This window comes from Lipophrys pholis, assembly GCF_963383615.2.
Source record: "Lipophrys pholis genome assembly, chromosome: 6".
NCBI lineage: Eukaryota > Metazoa > Chordata > Actinopteri > Blenniiformes > Blenniidae > Lipophrys > Lipophrys pholis.
In genome coordinates, this window is record NC_137629.1 from 14279488 (window position 1) to 14295191 (window position 15704).

Consider the following 15704-nt stretch of genomic DNA (forward strand, 5'->3'; position numbering starts at 1 on the left):
AAACTAGATGAATTAACGAACTACATGAACAAAGCAACAAAAACACAACACAGTCATTACCAATACTCGCTGCAGTACATCATGGGAGTTTCTGTCCGTCGCGTTGTAGATGTAATTCTTGGGGGTTATATTAGGTTTCTAGTGTTGGTAATGATTGTGTTGTGTTTTTGTTGCTTTGGTCAAATTAGTTAAATCATCCAGTTTAGTTTGGTTTAACAGTTATGGGTGGACAACCAGGAGTGAAGAGGGTTTTGTGTGGGGTTTCATGCTGCCATGGGCCACCTCCTGTTGTCTGTCTAATTTTAAGCAACATATAATAGTATGCCTTGTGTAAGCACTTTGCCCTTCATTCGGAACCACCGTGATTGTCTACGGTAATTACTAAGTTGTTGACCACTCTGCTGTATCAACTTGTGAAAGATATCCAACACTTAGTCCCTAAAATTATGAAACTATTGAAGCCAATGCACATTCAGCATAGTGGGTATGCTCATGCACTTCGTTGGAGGTCCACCTCAATCACGGACCGCAATGACGTTATACTTTCATAGCAAGTTTGAGACCCCTGCTCTAAACCAATATCTCATTGCAGCAATAGCAACTTCACAACAAAGGAGTCTGAAAGGTCTTAGTCTTTTAACACATGTTCTTCATCTAGAAAACAGTTGATGGTAGACACTCCTTTTTCCCCTTTCTCCTTTTTCCCCACAAAATTTTATTCTCAGGAACTAAACACGTCACTAAATATCCTAATCTTGAATTTTTTAAGTCTGTACATTTCTTAAAGTTTTTTTTTCCCAAAGATAGGTAAAATAAATGTTATATTGCTGTATCAACCGACTGACTGACCAACCCACCCACCCACGGCACCCACCAACCAACCGAGACTCTCCCTTTAGCTACACACACTTCTCACAACACACCACCCCTTCCAATCCCTCAAATAGTAATAACTATATATATATATATATATATATATATATATATATAGACAGATGTGGCTCAGAACACATAGCCAGAGGGGAAACAGCATCAGATCAAAAAGAGTTGTCATCAATAAGAAAAGGCTGCTGTCCTGGACCACGTAAGTGCTGGACAAAAAAACTGCGCAGGAAGAGGTCAGTGCCCGAAGGCAATATTTGACTCTACCACCCCACCAGGGGAGAGAGGACCCCAAACCAGCACCATGGCAGCAAGAACCAGCGGCCCTTTATATCTCTGTAAGTTCCATACATTTCGTTATTAGCCTTAATTTGAAACAGCGTGTTCTCTTTTATTGTCATCCGGCATGCTGATTGGTTTATCTCACTTTGTTTTTAGTGTGACACGATGTTTAATACTCTGTGATAATGGAAAATGCATTGGAATGGAATGATGTTAAATAATGAAGGCTTCCTTTACTGACGGGAATCCAAATACACCTTGGAACATTACTAACCAGTACGAAATGAGGCTATTAAGCTGGCCAGGTGAATTACTTAATGTCACACATCAAGAAGGCACTTTCGATGAAAAGGCAATGGCAGCGAAGGCAGAAAAAATAAAAGATAATAATAATAGATAAATAAATAAGGCTAAATCGACAAATCTGTACACAGGCTATGATGACTAATGAAATGCATCCCACAGAGTCATTTATGCTTTTTGTTAATTATGTTTATCTTTAAATATCAATAACAGTGATGCAGTTCATATGAATAATATGCCATAGTAAACCACGTTTGCTGCTGCAACAATAATAAATTATGAAAAAATGTTGCCACGATTGGGAGGATTATGAGCGGGTTTTCATGACAGCTTTGCTTGCAAAATTATGTCACCACTATGGTACTCACTGTGAATTATATTTATTTTCAGATTATGCATCATAATGGCTTTGAGAACCGTTATCCTTCTTTTTGTCTATCATCAGATAAAAAAAAAAAGAAAAAGGAGATCAGGAAGTTGAAACTTGTGATTACTACCTGCAAACATCTAATTTCAAGTCTGCTTCGCTAAACACTAGACCCCCATCACCCAACGAAGATGTTATTGTGGCGAATGTAGTCATTATGTGTGCTGGGAATGCCGAAGGTCAAGAATTTCATGGTAATAGTTTTTGCCAAATAAAGGAAACTATGTTTAATGCAGAAGACAATCAATACAATCTCTGCAGGGAGTCTGTGTGTGGCGGCTGACACTGGGCGGACAAGGAGACCCACCATAGGACAGAACAATTACTGCAAAGATTGTGACGGTGACACATAAAAAGATTGGACTGAAAAAATGAGATAAGATGAAAATTACGGATGTAAGAAGGAATACTGGGGTGATAAAATCAAATGCATATGATCACTAGTACTGGAAGAGCCAGAGAAAAGGGGAAATACCCTTTACAGGCTCACACAGTAAATGTTACAGGTTAGAAATGTGCAAAGTAGGTAAGGATCATGAGAAAGGAAGGGACTGACTGAAAGTTGCCAATGACATTTCAGAAAATCTATCTGTCTTTCTAAAATATGGAATAATAGATGTTTGCATTTGGACGAGAAGAATAATCATAAGCTGGAAAAATAGTAAACGTGTTTGTCAATGAGTCGGAAAGCACTGACACAGTGAGCATGCAAGCAGCAGAGATAAGAAATAGTCAGAAGTTTAAGTGTTTGTGGTCAAAATCTAAAGACATGAAATAAATATGAAGAAACCACCCAGGGTGACTGGATGGTGACAATGGAAGGATTTTTTAAGGCAAGGTTCCTAAACAGTTGAAGGGGCAGGTCTTCTGCAAGATTGTCAGACAAGCCATGCTGCTAGGTTTAGTGATTGAACTACATCAGAAGGTAAGAGGCTTGAACTGGCGCTGACAAAGTTAGGAATTTTAACAGGAGAGAACAGAAGAGATAGAATCTGGTTTGAGTACATTAGAGAGACATACACAAGGGAGTGCTGGAGATAAGGTTGAGATGGATCTGTCATGTATTTAGGAGAAATGATGGAGAGGATGGAGCTGCCGGGCAAGAGAACAAGAGGGAGGCCATTGAAGAGGTTCATGGATGCAATGAGGGAGAACATGCTGGTGATTACAGTGAGGAAGGAGGATACAGGTATGTTTAGAACTTGGTCAAGTTCAGTGCCGCTCTCTGAGAGTCACATGCCTTGTCAATGTAGTCACGTGTAGTTTCATGTATCGTGTAACTGGGCATTGATTTGTTCAGTGATATCGCTCTGCTTGCAGGTCTCCTGTTGAAATGGCCCCCTTGTGTGCCCACCTCTTTGATTACCTGCTGTTGTCCCTGATTTAATTATTTTTTTGCACCTGTGTCTCATTTCTCCTCACATTACCTTGTATATAATGCAGATAACGAAAGTGGAAAGTAATATGAACTCCATCTGCTCCCTCATTACCCGATCTTCATAGTCCTTTTGCTGCTTCAAAAAGCAACATATTGTACTGCCACACCTCCTGCATGTCCCTTGAAATATTAGATATATGAAATATATACATTTGAAGAGGAGTGGAGCTGTCTGCCAGATGAGACCATCCGGTCAATTTCTGTTATCATCTATGGGATAATAGCCCTACTTCGACAAACTCTTTGGTAATTTACCGCTGGCTGTGATGGCCACAGAAATCAATGCACAAAATGAACAGAGGCACTGTGGCCTGTACAGTAGGTCGATATAAAGTCAAACAATATGCGTGTTGAGCAATCTGTTCTGTATTTGGAAAAATGTAGTTCACTTCACTTCCGATCTGTACTGAAATATGGTTAATCAACCTTTATGTGAGTTAGCAGCAAGAACCCATTAGTATTGAAGGTGTTCACCCTTTGAGATGTTTTCCAGTTTAATTGCTTTTATATGAAGTGGTTCAATATGATTTGACATCCCGACAGGAAATTAAAAGATAATTCACATTCATTTTGAAGTGATAACAGATTTCTACAAGGTAATATGGTATTAAATAGGCGCTTTCATATTCATAACCTGTTTGTATCTAGCAGATATACCTGGAGGCGCAATTTTAGCACTGCGTCTGAGAGCATAGGTTTGTCATATGACACGGCTGAACCCTAAGGCAGACTCACACAAATCCTGACAGGTTAAAATACAGTCGTTCATTAAAGGGGTCATATTATACATCTTTTCAACACTTTCACATGGGTCTTGTTGGTCTAAAAATATATTCAAAGATTATTGCTCCAAATCCAGATTTTCCTTGATTTTCAGCCATTTGAATATTGGCTCATAGGAGCTGCGTTCAAGATCTGCCGTGTCTGTGTAAACTAGACTGGCTCCGCCCACACACGCCCATCTTGGGAAGAGGAGGAAGTCCTTCCTCTCCTGGTGCCATGTGACAGAGCAGAGCTGCCTAATTGTGGGAGGGTCAAAGGGAGGGTCTGCCTTGATCTGGATTGGCTAAACTGCTGATGTCACTATATGATTTCTGATTCGCTCGTTGGAGCAACACACCTTTTTTAAATGAAACAAGCCAGGGAGAGAGAGTTCTGATTTTGTTCACTTCTGGGGCAACATTCTCAAGAATGGGGACACTTATTACTGTTGAGAAAACCATTACAAAGTGAATTTTGCATAATATGACCCCTTTAAAACAATGAGAATGTGAATGTATCCGTGGGGTGATACGCCAGGAAGGGGAACACCCAGGTGAGATGTTTTCATATATTCCTACACGGGGAGGGAGGGCAAAGAGGAAGGGCAAGTGTGCATCGACAGAGATGAGACAGGTGAGTATCAAAATAAAAGAGGAAGGGACAAACAGGTGAGAGAGTCAGGAGGCCTTTGAATTGGACAGTCACACCTTTTTGTTTTTGTGAGCAGTGGTGGGTAAGAGGTTGGAGAAGCGTACTTGGGATCTGATGTTCACTGGTTCGATTCCCACAGCTAACAGGTTATCATTGTGGGCTCTTGGGCAATGCACCCTGACTCACCTGCTTGCAGTAATGGCAGCCCACTGCTCCTCGTAATAGATTGGGTCAAATGCTCAGAACTAGTGCAATGGTGAAGTAGGCCTGGGATTGAAAGTTCGTAGGTTGGAATCTCACTGTGGATATGTCGTCACTGTGGGTCCCTGAACAACACTCTTGACCCCCCCCCGCCCCCCCCCCACGCTCCCCAGAGCGCTGTAAAGGGGCTATCCACTGCACCCTGGAAATAGGATCGTTAGATGCAGGAAAATGAATTTTTCCCAAAGGGATTAAACAAAATAAGGTAGAAGCTATTCATCACGTAATTTTCTATATTGTTGTAGACTTAATTGGGTTGCTTTTCAGTCATTATTCGCTCTACCTGCAACCGCTTCAGAGGGCCTGATGTGAAGAGGTATTATCACAGCATGATGCCACCGCCATACTGTGGTGTGCTGTGGTGATGTACAGCGATTGGTGTTTGCCAAATATTGTCTGCAGGTAACAAAGCCTGTTGACAAACTCTTATCTCGATTGACACACACAAACACACGCACACACTCACTGTCATTGAGCGCTTGAAGAAGACATTTTGATTAATAATAAAGAACTCATTATTCATGAGATTTACCTATGAGGAAACATTAATTTCAGGTGTGTGTACAAGTTACTCTGGAAGACAGATGATCGGATGTGAGCGATAAAGGACAAATTAACTGAAACGGGAGGTAACTTCCATGGGAGTGAATGTGTTTCAACAGCAATTTAATTCATAATTTTTGATTCTTATCAGTTGCATTGCAGGAGGTTTCATTACAGTCTTAGACTCCCTGGTGAAAGGATTAAAGCAAGAACTGAACACAGGTGGTATTTGCAGTAGTGCTACGTGCAGCAGTTTAACATGGCAACTGCCATATGTCATCATTAGACACACAACAAAGAACACACGCAGTCGCACACACCCACAGAGACCACACAATAAACAACATGCCAAAATCTTATTGTGTGCTATGTATTAAAATGCTCCCTTTGGCAAACATTCACAGCGTATCAATGACGGCCGTCGGAACAAACCAGAGAATTGTGTCGATCAGATTGTCACCGAGGAGCTGTATACGATGCACACATCATGTAGAGAACAAGCAAGAACACAGTGGATTAAAGATTGCAGTGTGCTGAAGTGATCTGAGCTGTGAACGACTGAAGTTCCACCTGCGAGCTGGAGAGCAGTCAGGCGGCAGGAAGCAAGCAGGTGACATGTGTGCACACATGCTGGATGCACACCAGGATGAGCCGGGCAAACACCTGCTGATTACTGTTTTCTTTCCCAGATCGAGGGAAATAAAACCCACTCACAGGCGTCACTTCGGGGTCTTTTGCAAGAGCAGATTCTGTGCAGGTGTGCAACACATGTATTTGTCTCCTTGGGTTTTTTTTACATTTGGATAGTCTGGCACTTGGCTCACGGTTTTGGGTAGCGTTCACATTCACTTGACTGGATCAAACCGCCTGGAAAATGTCATGCAATTGCAAAAGCTGCTCATTTGGGGGCGAAACAAACACTGACCAGAGAGGAAGTGAAGAAGAAACACGGCTCATCGATTGGTCCGCACCAAAAGCAGAAGTCCCGCCGCTTCAGCTCGTGGTGGCTAGGCTAATTAGCTTGAGGCTAATGGGTAGCCACGAACAACAGCGATATATAGTCTTCAGTCCAGATATCGATGAAAGCCTTTCTCACTATTTCTCCCTCTCTACTCCAAGTCTGCCTGTAAGATATTTATCAACTTTTACTTTCTGCATGCACTTCTTCTGATTCGCACGGTTAGTTGTGTGTCTACTACCCAGAATGCATTGCACTCCACATCACATCCTCTCCCCTATCCTCTCACCCCTCCCGCGAGAAAGATCGTTTGTAAATAGAGAGAGAGTAGAGAAGAAAATAGTCTTCTGGGACTGGGTAGTTTTAAAGTTGAGAGTCGACTCTAATGGTAAACCAATTTGGTCGTCTGTTCATATGAATGTCTGTGTACTCGCCATTGTTAATGTTTATGTGACATCGTTTTCAAAACGTTGCTTTGTGAACATGAAACTTTTCTGAAACAAAAATGCAAAAACAGCATATGTTGACTTGAAATGTTGTCGTCCAAACGGGTGTCTTAAGCAACTTACAAACATGTCCCTCATTAGAAAAGTACAGTGGTATTCCAATGGAGAACATTCACTGAAAATAACCATCTTGTTGGAAGATAACTTGTCCCTCTTAAAGACCTGCTATATTAGTTTAAAATAGACAACTGATGGTAGTCTTTCCATCCAGAAAACTTTATCTTAAAACATGTAAAAGTTAATAAAGGATATCAATTGGAGCATTTAGTGTCTTCATCCATTGGTTTTATTTAAACAGCAGCTACAACTGATGGTGGATCAATATTAATCAACAGGTATTATCAATGTAACAGGTGACCCAAGTATTACATTGGCCTTATGTCCTCATGAGATAAATAGGATCAGTGAGAGTGGGTGATGGACAATAAATGTAACAATTATTTTATGGATTGCAAATACACTTGTTCTGTCATTCTGTGAAGGTCCGCCTTCAAAACACTGCTAGAAGTCGTTGAAATTTATAACTATCTGATTCTAAACCTGGTTTTGGGGAGTGAATGTCAGGATGACACCAAAAGGTGGTCAGAACATAATTATGCTTCTCATTGAAAATTGAAATTGCAATACATTAGTATGAGCAGTCACATTGTGTACTGACAAAGTGAGCACAGGCCCTATTTAGAATAGGAGGATCAGATGCTCTCTGCACTAATAACTCCCACAGTACTGCCTGTTCCCGTCCCGCTTCCTCCAAATGATACGTCTAAATAAGGGCATGGTTGCACACGTCATCTGTTATTTAGTTTTTCCAGAAGTCGACCTGTCAACATAAAATCAAAGACAAACTGGACTTTGCATGCAATTGAATCGGAAAGTCTTATACAATATTTACAAAATCCTTAAGTTATTTACGGAACACTATCAGGCTACAGAATAACATGCAACTGTGCACTGTGACTCCTGTATCATACAATTATTAGAGAGGCATCTGATTACTATTACTTTAATGATTATCGTCTTGAGTTTCTTGAGATGGACTGGGAGCATGTCGGGGGGTGGGGGGGTGGTATTGTGTTGATCTGTAGTGTTTCATAGCACTGTTGAAGATCTTTTAATGCATCATGACCTGAATAAATTTTTTTCCTCACTGTGGTTCTCGACTAGATTGGCTTTGGGACCCACCTTCACTCCAGAACGACCCAATTCAAGAAAGAAATTCAGCTCTTTCAAATTCATTGATTTAAAATGGGGTGCAGTTTGAGCATGAGATAGTGGAATTAAATCTTGACATAATGCCAGTAAAAACACACGTGCACACATAAAGATAAAATGCTCAATCATCTGCGTATTGATTAAAGCTAAATCTTTTTTTAATGCACAAAAATGAGATGAAATTGATCTCTGCTCAAATTATTGATGGCTTCACTCATGCCAATCCCGTCACTGCACAAACACCTTGACTTATTTATCTTCCATTGTTCTCAATGTTTTTAAAAAAAAACATCCCATGGTATTCCATATTAGACCGATCCTTCAATATGCTCATTAAGTCCACAGTTTGTGGGTCTTCTTTCAGTGTGAAATACTGGTGGCAAATTAATATTCCAAGGCATTTTTGCTACTTATTGTTTATTAGTATAAGTAGCTACACTGATGTGCTTTTTTTTTGCCTTTTTCCTCAACAGCTGGAAATCAATTTTTGTATTCCATCCTGTTTTGTGAGCAAATGATTTTCCTAAGTGTATTCACTTAAATATCTGATTCCTTCATGGTTCCTTGCATTTTGCAGTTTCATATCGTATTACATTCTTGTTATTCCTTTTCACCTCATTTGGGTTTTATATCATAGCTTATTCATTCTTTTTTTCAGTAACATCAAGACCAGTCAGGCGTACCTTTAATCTTGTCATGTCATGTCTTCTGTATTTTTAAAGAGTTATTGTCACGGTTCAGTGTTTCATGTTTGTGGTGTGAGGAAACATTCTCTATCTCTCCTCTCAAGTTCATCTGCCCTCCTTTAATCCTTTAAGCCCTCCTCTTACCTTGATCACCCTTTGATTATCATTTCCTATTCAGATCTACATGATCTGAATAGCCTTTAGCTCAGCTTGACCAGCCCCCAGGGTGTCGCTGGGAAATCCTCAATCAGATGGAAATTACTGTGTATGAGGCATGTCATACAGGGAATGTTATTATTGGCTTTATCACCTCTAAAATTGCATCTAAAAACATTTTTCACATTATTGGTCATTATTCTACCACTTGATACCTAATGAGATTAGTGATATATATTAGTTATATATATATATATATATATATATCACTGTGTTGGTATTATAGAAAAGTAAGAGTGTGACTGAAAGTTTGCAAGTTTGAATCCCAATGCTGTCAGGCTACCACTGTGGCTCCCTGCACTAGGCCCCTGACTCACATCTACTCCAAAGCCGCATTCCACATATATGTAGTTGAAGGAAACTTTGAGAAGGATGGTTTAATTTCCCTAAGGAAACAATTAAAACGTGATGCTCTATTTGAAACAATAGCTCATCTGATAAGAGTAATTTATTTTCACCATATGTACTTGATTCCTCAGCCCCCACCCCCTGGACAATCGGTCCATTAACTGGGCGAGCCGGTCTACACTTGGCTTTGCTAGGTTATCCTGGTGGCACACCAGTGAATCCAGTATCGAGCCGGCATTGACCAGCAAAGACATTATGCAAGGATTTTTCCTTTTCTTTTTTTTTATGAGCGGTAATCAGAAATTGGCCCGACACTGATGTAGAAAACCGTCTTCTGCATTTTAATTCATGGACTGATTAAGGAAATGTGGTGACTCTTCTTTCTGCTCTCTGTAGCTACGAGAAGTTTGTGATCTGCAGCTGTTACATTTACCAGATTGTTTATCACATATCTCACTTATTTGTTGCCCTTTGTGCTGTCTTGTTGCTCTTTCTTTTTCTTCTTTTCTCCTATCGACATCTTCTATATCTACTTTCACCTAAGCTTGCTCATGTGGAATTGTTGGAGTTTTCTCTGAACGTGGCGTGACAAGGTTTTGTCATTGGTGTGACATAAAAAAAATAAAAAAAAACAGAAGTCACATTACTATAGATGCTTGCAAATTACTTGAAAGTCCCTCTGAAGAAAAGCCACAAGATCTTTTCACAGAGGCTAAGTAAAACTGAGTCCTACTAGAATTCATGTTCTCAATCAATCCCAGAAGGTCTTTCTTCTGGTTAGTCAAAGAAAAAGGCTCAAAGGCGTCCTTGACCAGAGCGCAAAACTGTGTCTGAAATACTCAAAGAAAAGTAAAATAACATTTTAAATATAATGAGATTAACATTCGTAGATTGAAACGTTGGGCTAATACACAAACAAATTCTTTTTTCATTACGAACCAGTATTAGGCTGCTGCTCTCATGTCACAAAGAATAAAGGTCCCTTCTCTGGATAATGTCACGGCAAGGCATCGACACTCTGTGTTTTGTCATTCACTGTGTCACTCTGTACCATGGGTTGTGTTTGAACAGGTTAATTGGTTGAGATTGATTTTTTTTTTTCCCCCTCTAGGGTATGCAAACTCATCTGCACAGACATTATTACTCTGAACTATAAATGCAGAGTGTGCTGCAGATATTTGTTTGATTGGTGTATGGGGGGGGGGGGGGGGGGGGGGGGGGGTAATAGGATTCATGCAACTAATTAAAGCACACACACATACAGACACACATATGCACAATAGCATTGTTTGGTGTTGACTTGTTTGATCGTTGTATTGGCAACCTTTACTTTCAGACAGTCGATTTCTGCAGACAGGTTTTCGATAATTAGCCATTTCTCTTTTTACAAAGTTCAGAGCATCTGATGTGTTCCTGGTGAAGGGACAGCAGATGTTTAGCACCAGACAAGGCCATGAGCAGTTTTAATATAGATATCAGTGTACCTATCATGAGCAAAATAAGGGATTTTTTTGTGTAGTTTGTGTGACTTAACTGAGTTTCAATGGGAGTTTTTGCTATAAATGGTGTTAATACCCCTAACCCAAACTGGAACAGGAGAACGTCTCCACCTCTGAGTCTAGTTCTGAAGGGTTTATTCCTGTTGAAAGAGAGTTTTTCTTTTCCACCTTCCAGTATGCTTGCCCATGTGGAATTATTGAGTTTTTCTCTATAAATGTGCCTTGAAATGAGTGTGTTGTGTTTGGCGTTATTCAACTTAAATTTAATTGAATTGAATTGGGGGTCTTTTTGAGTCTGATGAACTCCTTCAAGCAAGTGCCCTTGCAACTGTAGGTTTGACTAGTTTTTACCTACAGGGTTGGACTGGAATGTGGAAGCAGTGTTGCATGTGAAGCATTTGCTTGATTTCTTGTTTGATTTTATTTCCGTGCCTTCTTTTACTAGATGATGTGAATGCTACTAGACCTATTCCAGTAACATCTTTGGTTATTTTTGTCAGAAAATGGGAACATTTCCCCAAGTTTGTAAAGTCAATGCAAATGGTTGAATCTCAGGGCGTGTTCACAGAGCCCTGTTTGATCCGGACCAGAGTTCTCTTCAGGGACTTTCTGGGAAAGTCCCTGACCCCTGAGCTCTGATCAGGATTAATCTAGGGTCTCAGTTGTCATATCTATATGTGAAATCCATTTACTGAATGTGTGTGTGTGCGTGCGTGTAGAAAATAAGCAAACTAAATGTAATAAATCAAATTGTCAAATAGTAAAAAAAAAAAAAAAGGCAGTATCTTGAGTCTTTTTTTCTACTTTCAGCAGGCAGACAGCCTAGAGGAAGGATCTCCTTCTTAGCCTCTCCATGCTTGCCTTCAGGCAGCGGTAATGCCGCCCTGATGGCAGCAGAGACAACAGTCTGTGGCTGGGGTGCTGGTATGAACACAGGCTGGTATGCTTGAGAACCAACAACAGAACCAAAGCCACCAGGTGAGGACAATCACGCGCTCGGGCACAGGCGAAATACACACCAGGGCAGGGAACAGCAGTCAGACACAAAGAGTGGACGTTAAGGAGCCTCAAACCAGACACAGAGTCAGAATTTCAAAAAGAACACCGGAAACAAAGTTTGAACCATGACAGAAAACCTGGTATTCTTCAATTTTTCTACTAATGATTCACCAACTTTGGGAACAAAATGCTCACTTGGTGCTTATCTTATCTAACACAACCAACAGGTACTGACTGGTATGATGTATGATGAAAAAGCTGTCTTCTTATAGAATAGAATAGAATAGAAAGAAGAACACTACTTTACAGCAATGAAGCTGATTTCTGAAGTAGTAATACAATAGAATAGTACATGTGACTGTTGCCACTTATATTGCTTATTGAGAAATGTTTCTCATCATTGTGTCTCCAAACCAATGAAGAACCCCCCCCCCCCCCCCATCTGTGTAGAGTCAATTGTAGTGGGTTGCAAGAACATAATTGGAAAATGTCAGTAAGGAATAATTCGTTTTGGAATATCAACAAAACTTCTACATAAAGACACATCTCTCAAGGCAAATTCTGTATTGACTTTTGAAAACATTGTTAAACTTCTGCAAGTAAACGCCTGTGGTCAGGAAGTTGACGATGAAGGAATGTGCTGTTTGTTGGAGAATGCGATTTGCTGGAGTCCGCCCAGCCAAATATATATATTTTTTTCTCCCACTAACAGTGTTAAGACAGTAGAGCGGTCAGCTATTTGATCTTTTGGTTCAGTAGGTGAGGAGGATTTGAAGTTGCCGCTGGAGGTTTTAGCTGTTTTAAAGTGGAACTGTGTATCCATGCTTGTAATTTAGTTTGGGTCCAGGAATACATTTGGGGAATGAACAAAGAGAAAATGTTTTTTTTCCTTTTTTGCCCCTATGTTTATGTTTCTGCATGTATCCAAGTTCTCTCACTCTCAAACGAGCAGCTTCACCTCTCGCTTCTTTGTATCTCATTTGTCTCTCTATCGCTTCATTCTTCTCTCTCTCTCTCTCTCTCTCGCTCTCTGCCCATCTGTCTCTTCCCTCTTCTGTCATTAATCTCCATTTGTCACCCATCATTTTATTCCTTTCTCGTTCTTTTTGTCCTCTTTTCTCATTCTGTCCGGGTCTTGTCTTTCCTCATTCATGCCATGTCTACGCCTGAAATCCATATCTTCCCCATTAAAATGACTCATGCTGGATGACTGGCAATAATAAAGTTTAATTATCAGCGTTAGCAGCTGCTGTGTGATAGTCAAATCAATGTAAAAATGTCCCATTCTTATTAAATGTCCTCTTTGAAAAGATCAAGTGTACACATTGTTTTCATTCTCTGCCTCTACAGTCAAGACACATTCAAAGCCCTTTTCTTTATTTTTAAAGTTCAACTCGAAAATGGACAAAATTATAAAATTGCCAAGTTATCTGCAATCAATTTATCACATCGGCAAGTGAAAATATGTCTTTTTTTATGTTACTGCAGGGTAACGAAGAATAAAATACTACCCTTTTTTTTGCTCTACTTTAGTTTTCAACCTTATATTCACACCAATCGGGACACTTATCATTATTCTCGGAGAGTGTCTACATGTTTTGCACACCTCGATGTGGCCAGTTTATCCGTTTCATCTTTCCATTCATTCATTTTCGATAATGCGTTATGAAACTGGAGCCAGTTCCAGCCGATTGCATTTCCTCCTGATTAATAAGAGACGGAGTCAAAGCGTTTTCAGAAATGTCCACCTTGGAAGCCATTTTGAAAAAGTTGCATTTTCAGTAGTTTAAAGAATTATTGGTGTGTAATTGAACACAAGGCAAATTTATTTATAGAGCACCCATTCAAACACAGGGCAAGTCACAGTGCTTTAAAAAGAAATAAAAGAACTGTAGTCATAAGAGAAATGAAATAAATACATTAAAGCAAGCAATAAAGATTCTTAATCTTAATTCCCAGATCTTTCAGTACTTTGAGTGTTTCCCACGACTACTTTGGGACCACGTAGATCCTTCAATCAATTTCACGGCGCCAATGTTCTAGGATGTGCCGCACTGCATCCACTTACTTTACTTTACTATGCGCTCTTCCGAAGAGGTATCCATCGCCCAAAATTACCAATAAACACTACGTCCCCTCACGGGAGAACACCAACGTAACGCTTTTCCGGATATCTACACAAACAACGGACTTGCTCACGCTACAAACATACATTTCTACCCAAGAGGAGAAACAAAGCCCAGCATCAAATGCAAAAACAATATATTTTAACTTAAAAACGTTGTCATAGAAATAAGTTACCAATTTCCTTCAAACACATGATTCTGGAATTTGGAGAGAAACCAGAGCACCAGGAGAAAACCTTTTGGATAGAGACAATGTTTAAATCCCCAGAAAGCCGGTAGTTTGCTGACCAGTGAACCACTGTCAGACAATCTCCTGTAATTCTCTTTCGCTTGATCGTATTAAAGGGAACATTTAAGCAAACTGCCTGGTCTCTCTGTTGATGAATACAGATAATAATTATGAGCTGATGATTGTGATTCCTAGTATTTGCATTACCTGTTGTTATGTGCTCTATTAGACCTGAGAAGGTCTGCTGAAATGGTAATTGCAAAAGTCTTAAACCTTAGAAGTTATGAATTTGGTAACATTACAGTTGAGGGCACGCTGTGAAAGTTAATGTCATATATACAGTATCTACATGGGTGGGGACATTTGGATACACAATCCATTTCGATCGCGACTGCACACCCGAGGCCTATCTTAAGCTTGCCACCAACACATCACCTCCCCATTCTCCTCCATCATTTCCTTACCTGTCCACTAGATGTCATCGGTGTGTTTCATTGCCTTAAACACCTGGTATTCATTACCTCATAGGCCTTGCTGTGAGTTGCTTCTGTCATCAGCCGCCCCTCATTAATAATTCCGCTCTCTGTGTCGGCAGCCCGTGTTTCACCCTGTATTAGTTTCACACATTGTGAGCTGCCTTTGAATTGCCGCTATTCTAGTCCTTGTCTACAGTATATCCCGTCTCCCTATTGTACCCGTGTTCTTCGCTGGCTAATCAGGCAGTCTGCATTTGACTAATTCATGTGACACCGGTGTCACAGGTTTGACTAGTTTTTACCTACAGGGTCGGACTGGAATGTGGAAGCAGTGTTGCATGTGAAGCATTTGCTTGATTTCTTGTTTGATTTTATTTCCGTGCCTTCTTTTACTAGATGATGTGAATGCTACTAGACCTATTCAATCTTACCAGTTCAGAGTTGCTGACCATATGGGTAGTACACCTTGTGCCATAAAGTCGGCACGTTTCCATTTGCTGTGATCACCTCAGCGGGTGATCCTTGCTGATCAGTTGTTCGAATGTTGAAGGAGTGCTAATCCACAGGGGCCTTTCATTGAAATACACTGCAGACTGTTGAATGTTTTTTTTGTCTCACACAGTCTGTAAAGCTCGTCGATACAAAGCTATGGTCCACATAGTAGTGTCGGTGTTGGATGTCAGCTTCATATTACATGATATCAGTACAAAAATATCCACATGAAGTAAGACATTGGAGACTGACAAGGAACCTTAAGCACAAGATGTGATATTGTCATCGTGTTTGGTGCATCACCTTTTAACACTCACAACTAGGAGCTCAAAGCATCATGGGATGGATTGAGTCACAGCCTCCAATACAATTCAAGACACTTTCTATAATTTAATGGGGACCAGTGTG